Consider the following 14180-nt stretch of genomic DNA (forward strand, 5'->3'; position numbering starts at 1 on the left):
GCATTCAAGGAAAAAGTGCTGGTTCCATGGTCCCAATGCTAGCAGGGCAGCCCACAGTCTACTGTTGTCTTTCAAGTGTACAGGGATAGTTTCGTACAAACAGACTGTTTGTATCTGCTGTAACTACAGTTATCTGGTGGTGTTTTCCTGTTCATTCTTCCCATCATCCCCAATTAAGCGAGGTCAATGCAGTTGTAGAAGAACGTTTTATAATCTGCTACCTGACTCCATCCCAGTGCCCAGGTCGTGTAAAATTTCCCTAATAGAGCCAGTTGGGCATTGCTATCACAGGAAAGTGTCTGCAATTTCAAACAGCAATTGGGACTCATGGTAGAGGTGGTATCTTTTATTAAACCAACTAAATTTTTGCAACAACAAAAAAAATCCTTAATTGCAAGCTTTCAGGCACAAATACCCTTCACTAGCTGTTGGAGAAAAGGTAGCAGTTCTCCTGGGTAAAAATGAAAGTTCATGTTTCATTGGAGAGTTGAAGGTGGTCAAATCTCCTGTTTGGAAAAGTTAATTTTGATATGCAGATTAGGCTCAGAGACAAGTTGGCATAGTCTGTTCATCTTGAAGTTGTTTGTTGGTAAGCAGGATGTGTTCATATTTCCTTACGGTTTGGGTGTTTCAGATTTCACTGGGGAGTTAATAGATGGGATGCTCCTCTGGGCAGGAATTTCTCGTCTGGTAAGGAGTCTCTGAGCTTTCATGGTTTTTTTGATTCGTTGAAATTTTTGATTTGTTGAGATTTCAAAGTGTTTTTTGTTCGGTCAAACTTCAGTTGCTATAAGTTGTCTCACGTCAGTATTCGCATGCCCTTGCATAGCAGTCCCTCGTCTGTCACCCATACAAACTGGTGATTATTCATTGTCAAGTTGCTTATGAGATCAGAGTCTGTTGAAGTGTCCTTGCCTAACTAATTACAAGCTGCTCAGTTCCAAAATAAGCAAAGATGCAGTAGTATTCAGCACTGTACCCTCCTGTACTCGTATATACATGCACGCATGCTTACGTGTACACAAACAAGTTTGTATTAGTTGCGATAAGAACCACAAGGAAAAGTATATAAGAGGAGTTTTAAAATGCCGTACAGTGGTGGTGTCACTGATACATGTATGACAGGAAACACGAGTAATATCATTTCTCAAAGCTGGTTTGTATTACTGTGTGACTTAGCTCTGGGATTATAGGTTGTGCCAAATCTTGTGATATTTCACCAGAAGTTTTGCTGGGAAACGGACTGCAAGCCTTGGGCATGAAGTCAGTCATCGGCCACATGTAGGATATAGCTTAAGTAATGACCTGGAACAAAATGTGAGAATGCACATGCAGCGATGTTCACGTTTGGCTTTGCGATCAAAAGGATGTTTCAGCCTTTTGTGCACCAAGTGAAATGCAGGGGACTTTCCCATGAAAAAAAGATGTTGTTTTAATCCTCCTCCAGTGTAATGTCTGCTTAGCAAATGATTTATCCTTAGCAGGGTTTACCTCAAAGCAGAAATGTTTAACACTAAGTCTATCCATTCATTGTAACCACGAATAAATATTTGATGGGGAAATTCACAAATTAGGTGATGGGGGCACAATAGATTATTTAGTTATTTCTAGCCCCCAGGGGCAGAAATGTCAGATTGATGGAAGCTGTCCTGAACAGATGGCTGCTTGTCTTGGCTCGGTTTGAGAGGGAGGGAATATTGCCCACAACCCAATACTATCAGGCTTAGCACCCTTTCATCTGATGCTATTTGCATTTCATTTTCCCTTTCTCAAAGGATGTGGAAGATGAGGGTTTCCTGACTTAACATGCCAGACCCACTTCCCTGAATCATGGATGTGCAGAGATTGGGCTCCTGGAATCACTAGTCAGGTACTGAATCATAAAGCAGCAGAGGTGGGTTTTGCAGGATATAACTGATCTGGTCTTTCTCTCGTCTTGGGACAGGATCTAAGCACAAAAAAAGGAGTATCCTTTGCTGATGAGCTAGTCTACCAGTTGTTGAGTCGCAAAACCTTTCTGGGATGATGTAGTTGGAGCTGGTCCGGCTTGGAGCAGGGGGTCGGACTTGATGGGACCTCCTGAGATCTCTTCCCACCCTCGTTGTCTGTGATTCTGTGAGTGGCTGTCACTGGGGAACTGTTAGGAAGTCATCAGTAGATGTTTCTATGGCACCATCACTGGTAGAGGCTGGAGAAGGGAGGGCATGCAAACAAATAACAGTAGTAGGTGTGGCTATCACCAACGAGCTGCAGTCGCCACCACCATGCTACACTGTATGCAATCACCAGTCGTAGAGGAGCAATCGAGTGACTTAGGTCAACATTTCAGCTTCGTGTTAAAATAATGCATAAAAACAAAAATGATTTGCCTAAAAAGCTTTTTCTTTCTACTTTTAGCTGTCAAAGGGAAAGCATTACTGGTTTTGCTGTTCCCATGCCGCCCAAGTGTTGCTGCATTGTGTGACTACTTGAAACCTAAAAAGTGACATAACTATTTTGCATGTGTGTCATTGATGGCAAGGGGAATTCCAAGTCAAATACATTTTTAAAGCTGTTTTGGCTGTTAATAATTAAAGCTAGTGCTGGTGCCCCAGCCAGGATGTTTTAAAGCATCTCCTAAATATACCTCAAGGGCACACATCTTCTAAGCAGGAGAGATAATCTGCTTTGCTAGCTGACCAGGTCACCTTCTTTAGAGCAAACTCTGTAGCTTTAATTATTAGTTGAAGTCAATATTACATGGATGACTTACCAAGAAGCCATCACTGCAGTAAGAGCTTTCTACCCCTTACACGTTTTAAAGATATGATGATCTGTCTCGAGACATTAACAAGAGCCACGTTCCCCTCTCTAGGCATACAGCATCCTAGTTAATGCTCTGTCTGGTTCAATTCTGTCCTTTCCTGTCTCTGGGTTAAGGAAGACTAGAAACCTGTCTGGAAGACTAGAGACCTGGGGGCAGCTCGTTCATACAAAAATATTCAAACTGTGATATGACCTGCATTCCTTGCACTGTTGCCTTGATGTATTGCATTGCCCTGCACCTTGGGTAGATATCAGTGCAGAATGTACCAAGTTAGCATGATAGCTTGTGAATGATGGAGGGTAACAGAGAATCAGGGGCCTGAAATCCTAGCAAATGAGGTAAATGAGGGCTAGGCTTGTCTTCACAGGAAAATTTATTGGCATTATTATACCCATGTAAGTCCATGTGCGTAGGCTCTTAATTGGAATAACAGTTGCCTTTTTCTTGCAGTTAAAATTATACTGAAAAGAGACCACTGTCACTCTAATTAAGAGTGCCCACACAGGGAATTATACTGGAATGGTAATGCCAGTAAATTTCCTTCTGAAGACAAGCTTTCCTGTACAAGCAGTCTGGAGAAAATAGTCTGATTTTTTTTTTTTCTGCCTATAATCAAACAGAAGACTATGTGAATAGACTTTGCAATTCATCCTGTTAAACCAGTGTCATGCCTTAACATAGGCACACCTAAACTGGTTTAACCCTTAGATATATTGATTTAACTTATGTAAGCCCCAGAACTTACATCAGTAAATGACAGACAGCTTTATCATAATCCTTCTGCTAAGACAAGTGTCTTTACCTATATCTAGGGCTGACTCCAATAATGCCCTCTTCATATTTTTCAAAGTAAAAAAATAACAACCTGGTGGGTTGATCTACCACCTAACACTGTATTTGCTCCCAGGTTTTAGGAACTTTACCTTGGCAATCCCTTGGGGGTGCCATTTTCAAAGGTGTCCTGCCTGGGCTTCTACAATCTGAAATCAAATTGACCATCAGATGCTGAAGTTACTTTTGAAAATGGGACTTTGTCGTCTTGACACGTAAGAAAATGCTTCCTCTGGAATACAAGGCTACAAATAGTTTTTAGTTAGGAAAACCTCAATAACTATAAACTGAAACCAATCTATCACAAGCAATATGTCATTGGCATGTTAACCCCACAGTCTTAAGTATATTCTAGAGCAGGGACTCCCAATGTTTGTGCGCCCAAGGTTAGATCCAAATTTAAAAGAAAAAGCAGCGGGCGCCCATATGGATATTAAAGTTTAGAATCTAGATCAATCCAATCATCTCCTCCATTACTTAAAATCGCATTAGATCCACAGCTTCAAAATTTAGCTTCCCTTTATTTTGCATTCTTGTGAAGTTTTATCCATGGCGCCCATGGGCACCACATTGGGAACCGCTGCTCCTAGGGATGGCTTTCTCCCACTTGACCGCCCCAGTCTAGTAAAGCTTATACCACCATGTCCAGTTTCTCCCTATGGGGCTGTTTCTCAAGACAGTCCCCCCTGCCCTAAAACTGAGCACTGACACTAGCCCACTCGGATCCTGCAAGGTTAACTCTGCCTGGTTCTGGATCTGCAGGAAACTTAGCACAGGGAAGGATTCCTGAAAGCTGCTCAATGTGGTGCCTACCCTAGCGAGAGTCCAGCGTGTGTCAGCTAATGACTCGCCCTCTCGTGTGTGTGTGTGTGTGTGTTGCCTAATTGATATGTCCTTTCATTAATACAGCTGTCATCCGTGAAATTGGAACATAACCTCCAACCGATGCGATGTGTTACATTAACTGGAACTATGAGTAAAGCAGAATCGCAAGGCACGGATGTGAAACTAGGCAGCAGCTAAACCTTCTCCGTATCTACAACAGGAGGATGCAGCGAGTTCCATCTCGGTATGGCTTCCAGCGCTGGGGCTTACCTAAGCTAAATTAACACAAGCAAGAGTGACGTTGGTTTAAATGCATTAAGGGTTCACATCTGGCTTCACTAGACTGGTGTCTGAACTGTTGTGGTTAGGACGGTGCCTTTGTTAGTACAAATGAGGACTAAACTCATGGCTGGTGTTCCATGTTGCTCTTCCCCTGGGTTTAGTAGGACCTGTTTTGATCAGGGGGCACCAAGCAGAAGCCAGCAGAGTTTCTATCTTGAATATTGTGGAAGCCCAGAAGTTCCTGTGTAGCTGTGCCAGCTGGATCTCCCTGCTCCAAACTCTGCCGTATGAGGTGGGCTTTATAGAGGACTGACAAAATGGTCAGCTTCTGTCAAAGAACAAAACAAAAAAGGAAACAGATTTAGGCATGCTCAGGCCATGCTAATTATGCAGAAGCACACAGAAAATAAAAATACTCAGTGAGCTCCAAGAACTGGCTGGCAACCCAATTACTACCCTGGAGGTGGGTAGGGGAAAACGGAATTGAAATGTCGTCTTCAGACATAATCTGCTTATTTTAATAGACGATTCAACCTAACCAGTTCCTGTTTTCCTCCCCTCCCTGCTACAGGCCAACAGAGAAGGCACTTCTCTAGGTTTGAGCTCTTTGCTGAGTCTATTGTATGTGTAATAGACCCAGATTGCTGTGCCTGGAAATATTTCAGCCCTCCCCTCCCTCTTTGCCCTCGTTCACTTCTTGTGATGTCACATTATGAAATGATCATGATTCACTTTGCAGTTGCCATGGAGATGCTAGCTATGCTCATGTGCTCAGAACCAACACATTCGCTGCAGCCTTCACTGGGAGTGACTCGGAGAATGCGGGTTGGAGGCCAGAGCCGGTGCTGGTGAGCAGCTGTGGGAAGTGTCACAGACAATAGCTGTGTCTGATTTCACAGAAAGTCACTTGGGTGCAAGGCTATTAAGGAGACTGCAACAATTCAGGCAGGAGAGGTCAAAAGAGTGGTCACCTTCAGCAATCAATATCGTGAGTAATTTAGCCTTCTGCAGCTCTGGACAGCCAAGGGGTTTAACGCACTTGCGCTTTAAGCCTCACAGCCCCCCTCTGAGATGGGCAGCATTATCCACATTTGGCAGAGGGCAAAACGGAGGTGCAGAAAAGGTGGCGACTTTCTCCAGGTCGTACAGGCTGTGGCAGAGCTGGGAATAGACCTTGACTCTCTGCGTGGGGCTTCAGGCACAAGAGCACAACTTGCAGGATCTCTGCTGCAATAAAGAACAGGAAAGCACAGAGCAACCTGTCATTTAGGGCCCAGTCCTTCATGGACTCTCGAGCAGGTGGAGCCCCTTCAAAGAAGTCCTTAGGGCCCTGTGCTGGGGTCTGACGGCATCCCATTCAGTGCAAGGCTGGGCTGGGACTTGGCACCTGCTTCAGCTTCATCTCTTGACTGCTTCCTGTGTCTAACCGGCCCTGTCATTAAATAAATAAATAACTGTGGGTGGGTCAGAGCTGTTGAGACTTGCTTCAAATTAAAACTGGGTGATCCTTCCAGCAGTAGTTTTGTCTGCACGAACCTCAGAATGTGCCAGTCGGGTTATCGTTGAGCAAAATTGTTAGCATATTTCCACACCCCCCCCCCCGCTCAATATCAGCCCAAAAAAGAAAACCCACCTATTTAAATGGATCTCTCCATCTATTTGATTGTATACTCCAGCAAAAGTTGAAGGTAGGAGCAGTGCAGCAGTCTTCAAATGTGAGCTTCACAGCTTGAGAAATGCTGGGAGTTTTCCTGAGCGTTTCCTGGGCTGGCTTATATTCTGAGTGTTGAAGAGAATGGAAAGGGGAGAGGCCTTTAATGCAAAGATTTAGCTGAAGAATTTTGTTTCTGAAGATCTTCAGTGGAATAGTTTTTTGTACGGGGAAATATCGGAGAGTCCTAAAACCAAGACAGGCCTTGTAATCTTCAAGACACGGGTCAAGCAAGGTCGTTAAACCGTAATCACTTCTGTGACGAGTGGTGCACGTTAACATTTTTCAGTGTCAACAAACATAAGAGCATTGAAATGTAGCATGAAAAATCGGGCATCGAGTCAGCGGGCAGATCCAATATAGGTTGGTTTTTTTAAGCGCCCTCTAAAAACAGGATGAGATGGAGCTCTAGAGGGACTCAGTGAAGGGCTCAACTGTGCTCCTTGGCTGGCAGTGAGGTGCTTACTGCAGCAAAGGAAACCACAAGCACATCACATCATGGCAAAGGATGAATGTTGTACCAAAATAACAGGCTAAAAACAGTGGGCCAGACTGATTGTAAATCTAGCCAACCAACAAGGTAGCTGCGTTTTGAGCACATGAATGTGACTTTACCTGGGAGCTGGAATAGTTTAGCTTCAGATCCTCTTCTACGTGGATTCTTAGTACTTGCTCATTGCTGTAGTATCCAAGTGCTTTCCCGTAGAGCATTGGGTGATGTGTCTAATACTGGTCAGGTGTGGCTCATATTTTATTTCATTCTTCCCCCTGCAAGGGGAGACGCATAAGTGCGGGGTTTGGTTTTGTGTGTCAAAATGCATGCGCGCTCTCTGTTTGTTCAAGAAGACAAGGCAAAGAGGTGCAACTTGCTTGCAGTGGTATGTTCCCAGTGTTATTAAGTGCTGCGCAAATTTGTGAGAGCCTGATCCTGCCCCCACTGAAGAACAGGGCATGAATCCCATTGATTCAAAAGGAAGCAGCCTCACGCCCGAAGCTCTAACCCTGGACTGAATCCATGCAAGTCAGGTTGGACTCCAACCATAGTGATAGTATCCAGGTGACTCCAGGAACTGGAGGTGTTTAGACTTGTTTTTCCATTTGGAGTTATCTTCAGAATGAGCCGATGCCTTAAATAATGCAACAGGGTGCAGGGGGATAGCAATAAAGTTTTCTCTATCAATGAAAGCAGGGCATGTAAGCTTCCTTATATTATGCTGCCCTGGTGTCTCAACCTGATTCATAGCTCAACCTACCAGGTTCGTTAGCTGCATCCGATTTGGCCCTTCCAGTTCCCATAGCTTACAAGGAGTCGGTCCAAGGGCTGCAGTGCTTTTATGATGTTAAGTGGACACAGAGCTGTACCTAACAAACTCCATTTGCTCTGGTGGCCAAATAGCCCTTGGTTATTGCTAGTTGGCACCCAGGGCTCAATTCAAAGCTGTCAACTCTAGGTGAAAGGTCTTAGGCTGCTGCTGTTCCTCTGAGAGCAGCTTGACCTGGTGGAGCGATATTGGTCACTCCATGATTTGGAGTACTGCAGTTCTTACTAGAGATCCCCAGGGGTTAGAGCAATGCTACAGGGCACAGTAATGTTGTTCATTAGGGTGTTCCCCCTCTTGCATATTTGTAGGCTTTTGCCAAGTACTTTATTGTGTTAATAAATGACCTGGGAGCAAAGGGAGGCTCAAATTCACTGTGAAGTCTTTGCTGCTTTTTGTAAACCGCTTGAGCTGAACTCCTTGCACATTAGGAAGTCAATTGGTCCCCTGGAGTGATCTGCACTCTCGTGTTCTTGCTCAGGGCCATTTGTTATCTGTTATCTTACTCTTCACACAGGGAGTAATGGTATAATCCAGAAATGGCACCCTATTCCTGGGCCATCATGGGAGAGAACTGTCTAGGTCAAATAAATCATCCATACATCTTAGGCTGAGCAGGTGTTTTCCCAAGATATGGCTGGAAAATTGTGTCTTCGCACATCCCACAGGGAGACTGGAACAAAGTGGCTCCAGTTTTGTTCCCACGCTAACACCTACCTCCATGCAGAATTCTCCAGCAAATGCAAAACATTTAGTGAAAATAAAGATGTTGTAGGAGCCTTAGGAAGACGTTGGTAGGAGTCCGCTGTTAATTTCTAAAGGTAATATTTTGAGCAGTTTAGTGTATTATTGTTGCAATAACCATGTATAGAAGGGATAAAAGGGCTATGTATTGTTTCACTGGAAGGCAAATGTACCGGTGCCTTGAAGCTTGTACCTCTCTGGCCACAAACAAGGTACTCATTTATTGGTACAAACATGCTGTGTATTTTAAAATGTGTCTATTGCTATGTCACCAAGGAAGGCATGGGCCTGAACATATAGGGATACATCCCTTTGGAGTTAAATTAGATTTTTTTAAATTATGGTTTTCTTCTGCCATTCTGTTGTTCATTGCATTCCAATAAAATTTACACAGCGGTGTGAAAGTTGGAAGTAGTCATTCTCTCTTTGTACAGCTAGCTGTGCATTTGCTATTCAATAGACTGTTACTTTCTAGCATGTCTATCAGGAAACACTGCTTTACCTGGAAAGCTGTTTTTTTGGGGGTGTTTTTTAATGCATCATTAGTAAAAACAAGAAATCAAGAATCCTCTACAAAAAAAGCTTTTAAAGAAAGTAGGTTTAAAAGCAATTTTATTTTGTCTGCAGGAGCACTCTGAGTGCATCTGATTTGTTATTTTATGTTTTTTGTGGTCATCAATTCCATTATGGGAACACCCAAAATGCTTTCCAAACACACAGGGAGATATACTCACTGTTCTTTATCTCTCTGGCAGAGATGGGAAAACAAGAACAAAGGCAAATATAGGATGTTAAAACAAAATATCCTGTCATGGCAACGTGTATGGAAAACCCATATGGGTTTTTAAGTACTATTGTATCCTTATGCTCTGGAAAACAATGGCTCTAGCACATTAGGAATAAATTAATTCATTGCCTGCAAAGTTATTTTTATCCAATACTGGCCCAATTGAATAAATAAATAAATAGCCCTTACCATTTCTTTGTTGGTGGCTTTACATATTATATATTACTACATTTCCAAGTGACAGAATCACAAAGTAAAGCAACCAAATGGGTAGTGGGAGGCTACCTGGTAAACTAGCAGTATAGCCATGTCCATGTAGCCCTGTGCCCAGGTCAGCAGTGGAAATGGTGTAGCCTAGAGTGTTTCTGGTTCTTGAGCTTTGTGGAGTATCTGGGACTAAATCTCAGATTTGGCTCCCTGAAAGTTGGTCATTTTATCACATACTCTTCATTCCTAGCAAATGAGGGGAAGAATTGGATTGCTTAAAAAGAGAATTAAAGAAACAGAGGACAGGAGGATTGCAACCCCCTTCCCCCTCTCCTGCTGGAAAGAACTGATTAATTTTAGCTCATGTTTGAGAAATGTTAAATAGCAATGTTACTTTAAGCATGAGGTTGATTATCCTGGTACCATGAGCAATAAATGGGAAAGATGCCCTTTTCTGTAATGGGCTAGAAATCAGCACTCAGTGAATGCAGGCTCCGTCTGGTGTTTCTTACTCACTTGAAAATAAAGCCAGCTCCCCTGATTGCAGTGGGAGGCAGGGGACAAGAAACATGCTGAAGTGGCCCCATCCAGTGTAACCTATGAACTGTTGATCAAAAACTCCACGCAGCTTGAGACCAGCAGGACAAGGTTTTACATCCTAGCTCAGCTGGGACAATACCTGGAGAAACATTATGCACTGAAAAGGAAGGAAAATGGCACAAATTAGGGTAGCCATTTTGGCTCTTACATTTTACTGAATGTAATGTAGTCTTAATTAAATTCCCAGTTGCTTAAAGAACACATGTTTACTGCAAGTTACCAAACTATAGCTAAGTAATTACCAGGGAACCTGGTTTTCTCTGATTAAAAAACAATCCAAAATTTTCTGATTTAAACTCCACCCCTCCCCCAATTCACATTTTTTCCATGATTAAAATTATATATATATATATGTGTGTGTGTGTGTGTATATATGTGTATATATATAGATGTATATCGATATAGGTATAGAGAGATATGCATGCCAGTAGGCATGAATGTAATGCCAACATATATTCCACAACTAAGTTTGAAAATGTCATTTGCTAGAAATTTTGAATGAATAAATAAAAAATAGATCACATTTAGCACCCTGCTTTGGAAAAAGGCACCATGATAACCCACAATGTGAATACAAACTAAGGAATTAGGCAGGACCTTCATTCCATTGTTGCCTTGACAGTTTTTAAATGTCTTATTTTCCTTCATGTACAAACTCCTATCTCATGACAGTTCATTATGTATACGTCCTTCAAGAAGGGAGATCAAAATCATGTTCTTAGTAATTCAGAAACAGTCATTATAGTGCAATTATCAACAACACAGGAACAGTTCCTATAGCATAGCAGAGCCATCACTAATTACCAGGAATCCTGGTTTTCTCTGATTTAAAAAAAAAAGAAAAAAAAAGTAATAATCCAAAATTTTCTGATATCCCCCACCCCACCATAACATCCATTGTTCCATGATCAAAATGACATGTTTAAAATGAAATGCCACTATACATATCGTGTGGCGTGCACACACACACACACACACACTATATTTTATGACACTATATTGTATATATAATATACATATTATATAATATGTATACACTATATTTGATGACATTATATATATGGCACTATATATATGTGTGTGTGTGTATATGTATATATAAAAAAATCTGTCTAGATAGATAGATAGGGTCATTCATGGTATCATAGTAACAGGACCACAAACACCTCTGAAACCATTCATTACTGGGCTGATGGGATGGGGTCTTCAGCTTGGTTAGGTTGTCGTAAAGACTGACCAGAAGGGTGGAAAAGCCAGTTGTTTGATTGACGTGTGTCTTCCCTTCCTCCCCACCAACTCTGGCCATCCAGACAAGTACAAGGGAACAAGCTCAAAGGTAGGGAGATGGTTAAATCTCTTCCCCAAATAACACTCCTGCTTGCTGCTGAAGAGAAGGGGTGGATTAGCAAGTGCTCCCACTGAAATGCTAATAAGCCACGCTGGCAGCAGGCAGCTGATTCCCTGAAGGATATGGGTTATAAGCCAGCTAGAAAAAAGAGATGGAGTACAGGGGAGACCAGAGTGGTTTCTTCTTGTTTGCTTGGTGGCTGTACTGCCTGAAGCAAACCAGTCTTTATCCTCTTGGTGCTGTGGAGCTTGAGTGTGGTAAACCTTGCTTTTATTCTGGACAATTTTTTACGCAAGAAAACGCTTCCCTATTTTTCCAGTGATTGGATCCATTTCTTAATTTTATCATCCCTAAAACTGGGGGGGAGGGGATACCCACGTCCACTTTTGGCAAGTGCTTTAAGATCCTCTATGAGAAAAGGCTTGTGGAAGCAGAATAATATTAGCTTGAGGAGTGCTATTGTGTCATGCAGATGAGTTTTCCCATGTGGAGAGATTCTGGAGTCGCAAATCCTCTCTCATTATTGTGAATGTGGTGCTAACGAAAAAAGGTGCCTGATGGTGGTAGTTTGAGAAACTGGAATCTTCTGCCTAGCCATGGGACAGACGGTGGCAACCTAAGCTTTCTGTTTCATCTCCCACCAATATGCCTCATCTCTGATTTGAAGCGGCCTTTAATAGTGCCGAGAGAGAATTTAATTCCCCTACGGTCTATTCAGGTCTGTTCAGTCCTTGGCTACTCTAATGAGACTGCCAACAAGGGTGCCAATTAGTGCCCCTGGCAGGGCAGCTCTATCTTTCTCTGAAGCTTGAAAAGCTACAGGGGAAGCATCTTTATGTTGGATGATGGCTATGGAAATAACAGAGTATGGCAGAACATCAGTTGGTTGCACTAGGAATTTATTTCCCTTTGTTGTGAAGTGGATAATGGCTTGATATTCTTGCTTGTTGGCTGGAAAGCCAAATGGAGACAAGAAACCTATAGCTCCAGAAACAGAAGTTCCAACTATGCTCCTTTAGGCTAAGAGCCCTAGGTAGAATAGTCCAAACATGGCAGTGTTTGCAAAGTGATCACAGCCTTGCTAATTATCTTAGCGGACTGCTGAAAAAGTGACTTGCACAACAGACCTCAGATCATATTTACACTCACTGTGATGAATAATAAATCAAGGAGAACATAATAGAAAACCCATTTCATATGAAAAAGCAATAGGTTAAGACTTGTCAGAGACTAAGTCTTATAGCATGTGTTATGGTGCAGACCAGGGAATAAAGTTAGTAGTATGTGAATAATAAGTTTGCCGCTGCTGAACGTTGCGAAGCATGGGACCATCGTTAATATTCTTATAAATAAGAAAACATGTTTAGCAACTTACTGGTACCCCTCCCATTTTAAATACAGGCTTTTCAACACTTGCACATTCTAGTTGGTGCCAAATTAGCAAAGTATTATGTGAGGCTCAGTGCTTGACAAGCCACTTAATCATTAGATCTAACCCCCTTTTTTTTTTGAGCATCAGCCTTTACTTCCATCTAAGGACATGCGCATCCTCCAGGTAAGTCTGTTTCAAAACACTGCCAGTCAGAAAGAACTCATAGTATATTTTATGTCAAGACTAGATGACAGCAGGGCATCAATGAAAGGGACTGAGAGTACAAAGCAGTGATACAGTTAAGGGAAGATCAAGTAAAGTTATTTCCCATGAAGCAACATCAAATGTTGGTTATGTCTATCCAACTCAATAATGGCTTTGTTTTCTTTGGGTTTTACAATCTTAAGTAACTTCCCAAGGAGAACATTATCCTTATCATCAGGATTTTTTTCCAGGTGAGTTTTTCTTTTAAATTTCATAGACTCATATGGCAAAATTACTCACGTGTTTAAGCATTTGTATGCTCAGTCCTTTAAATCCTCATAATCCAGGCAGTATTTTCCGCCAGAATGTTGTGCTCATGCAGTGTGGCACTGATTCAGGAGGGCTGCATAAGCCTGCAGGATCTGTCCCTGCAAAGTACCTTAGATGAGCTGAACCTTAAAACTAAGCTGCTCAAAGCATGCCACAAGGCATACAGAGTGCCTAACATGCTGACTGTAAAATAATAACAGCTTGTTCATTTCATGAAAAGAACTCAAAGAGTATTTTCAGCTGGAGCATTCTGCAAAACAATGAGATAATACTTTCTCTTCCTGTTGGATCGGACTTTTTTCTATCCTCATCATACAGCAGGGTGTGAACAGTGGATCACCTGTGTTTATTTTGCAGGTTAAGAGAGATGTTTCAATGTCAGTGTCCACGTTTTACAGTGATTACATGATCATGTTGGAATGGCTCATCTCTTTGTTGTTAGTGCAACTTTCATAGTGTTGATAGGCTCAGAGAGGAAAGAAGGTCAACTGAGAACTGCTAGCATTTGTCACCCTTGAACTATTTCCTTACTTTAAAAAAGGAAGTTGCAGTGATCTTACATGAATAAGTGGTGATCATCTCTGAAATGACTACAAGAGGTCTGTCAAACCAGTGGGCCAGGAAACAGTGGTCTGGAGATGAACCACACCTGAATGACTGTTAAATCTGTGATCTGAGAGACTTGTGTGCGTTGGTCTGAAGTCGAGGAGAAGGCGGGGGAGATTTGCACCTTATAGACTAACCCGTGTGTGCATGCGCATCTGTATGTTTTGTGTGTTTTTTGTCTATATCTATGTATAAATAATATGTGTGT

This window comes from Crocodylus porosus, unplaced genomic scaffold, assembly GCF_001723895.1.
Source record: "Crocodylus porosus isolate Cpor-Errol unplaced genomic scaffold, CroPor_comp1, whole genome shotgun sequence".
Taxonomy (NCBI): Eukaryota; Metazoa; Chordata; order Crocodylia; family Crocodylidae; genus Crocodylus; species Crocodylus porosus.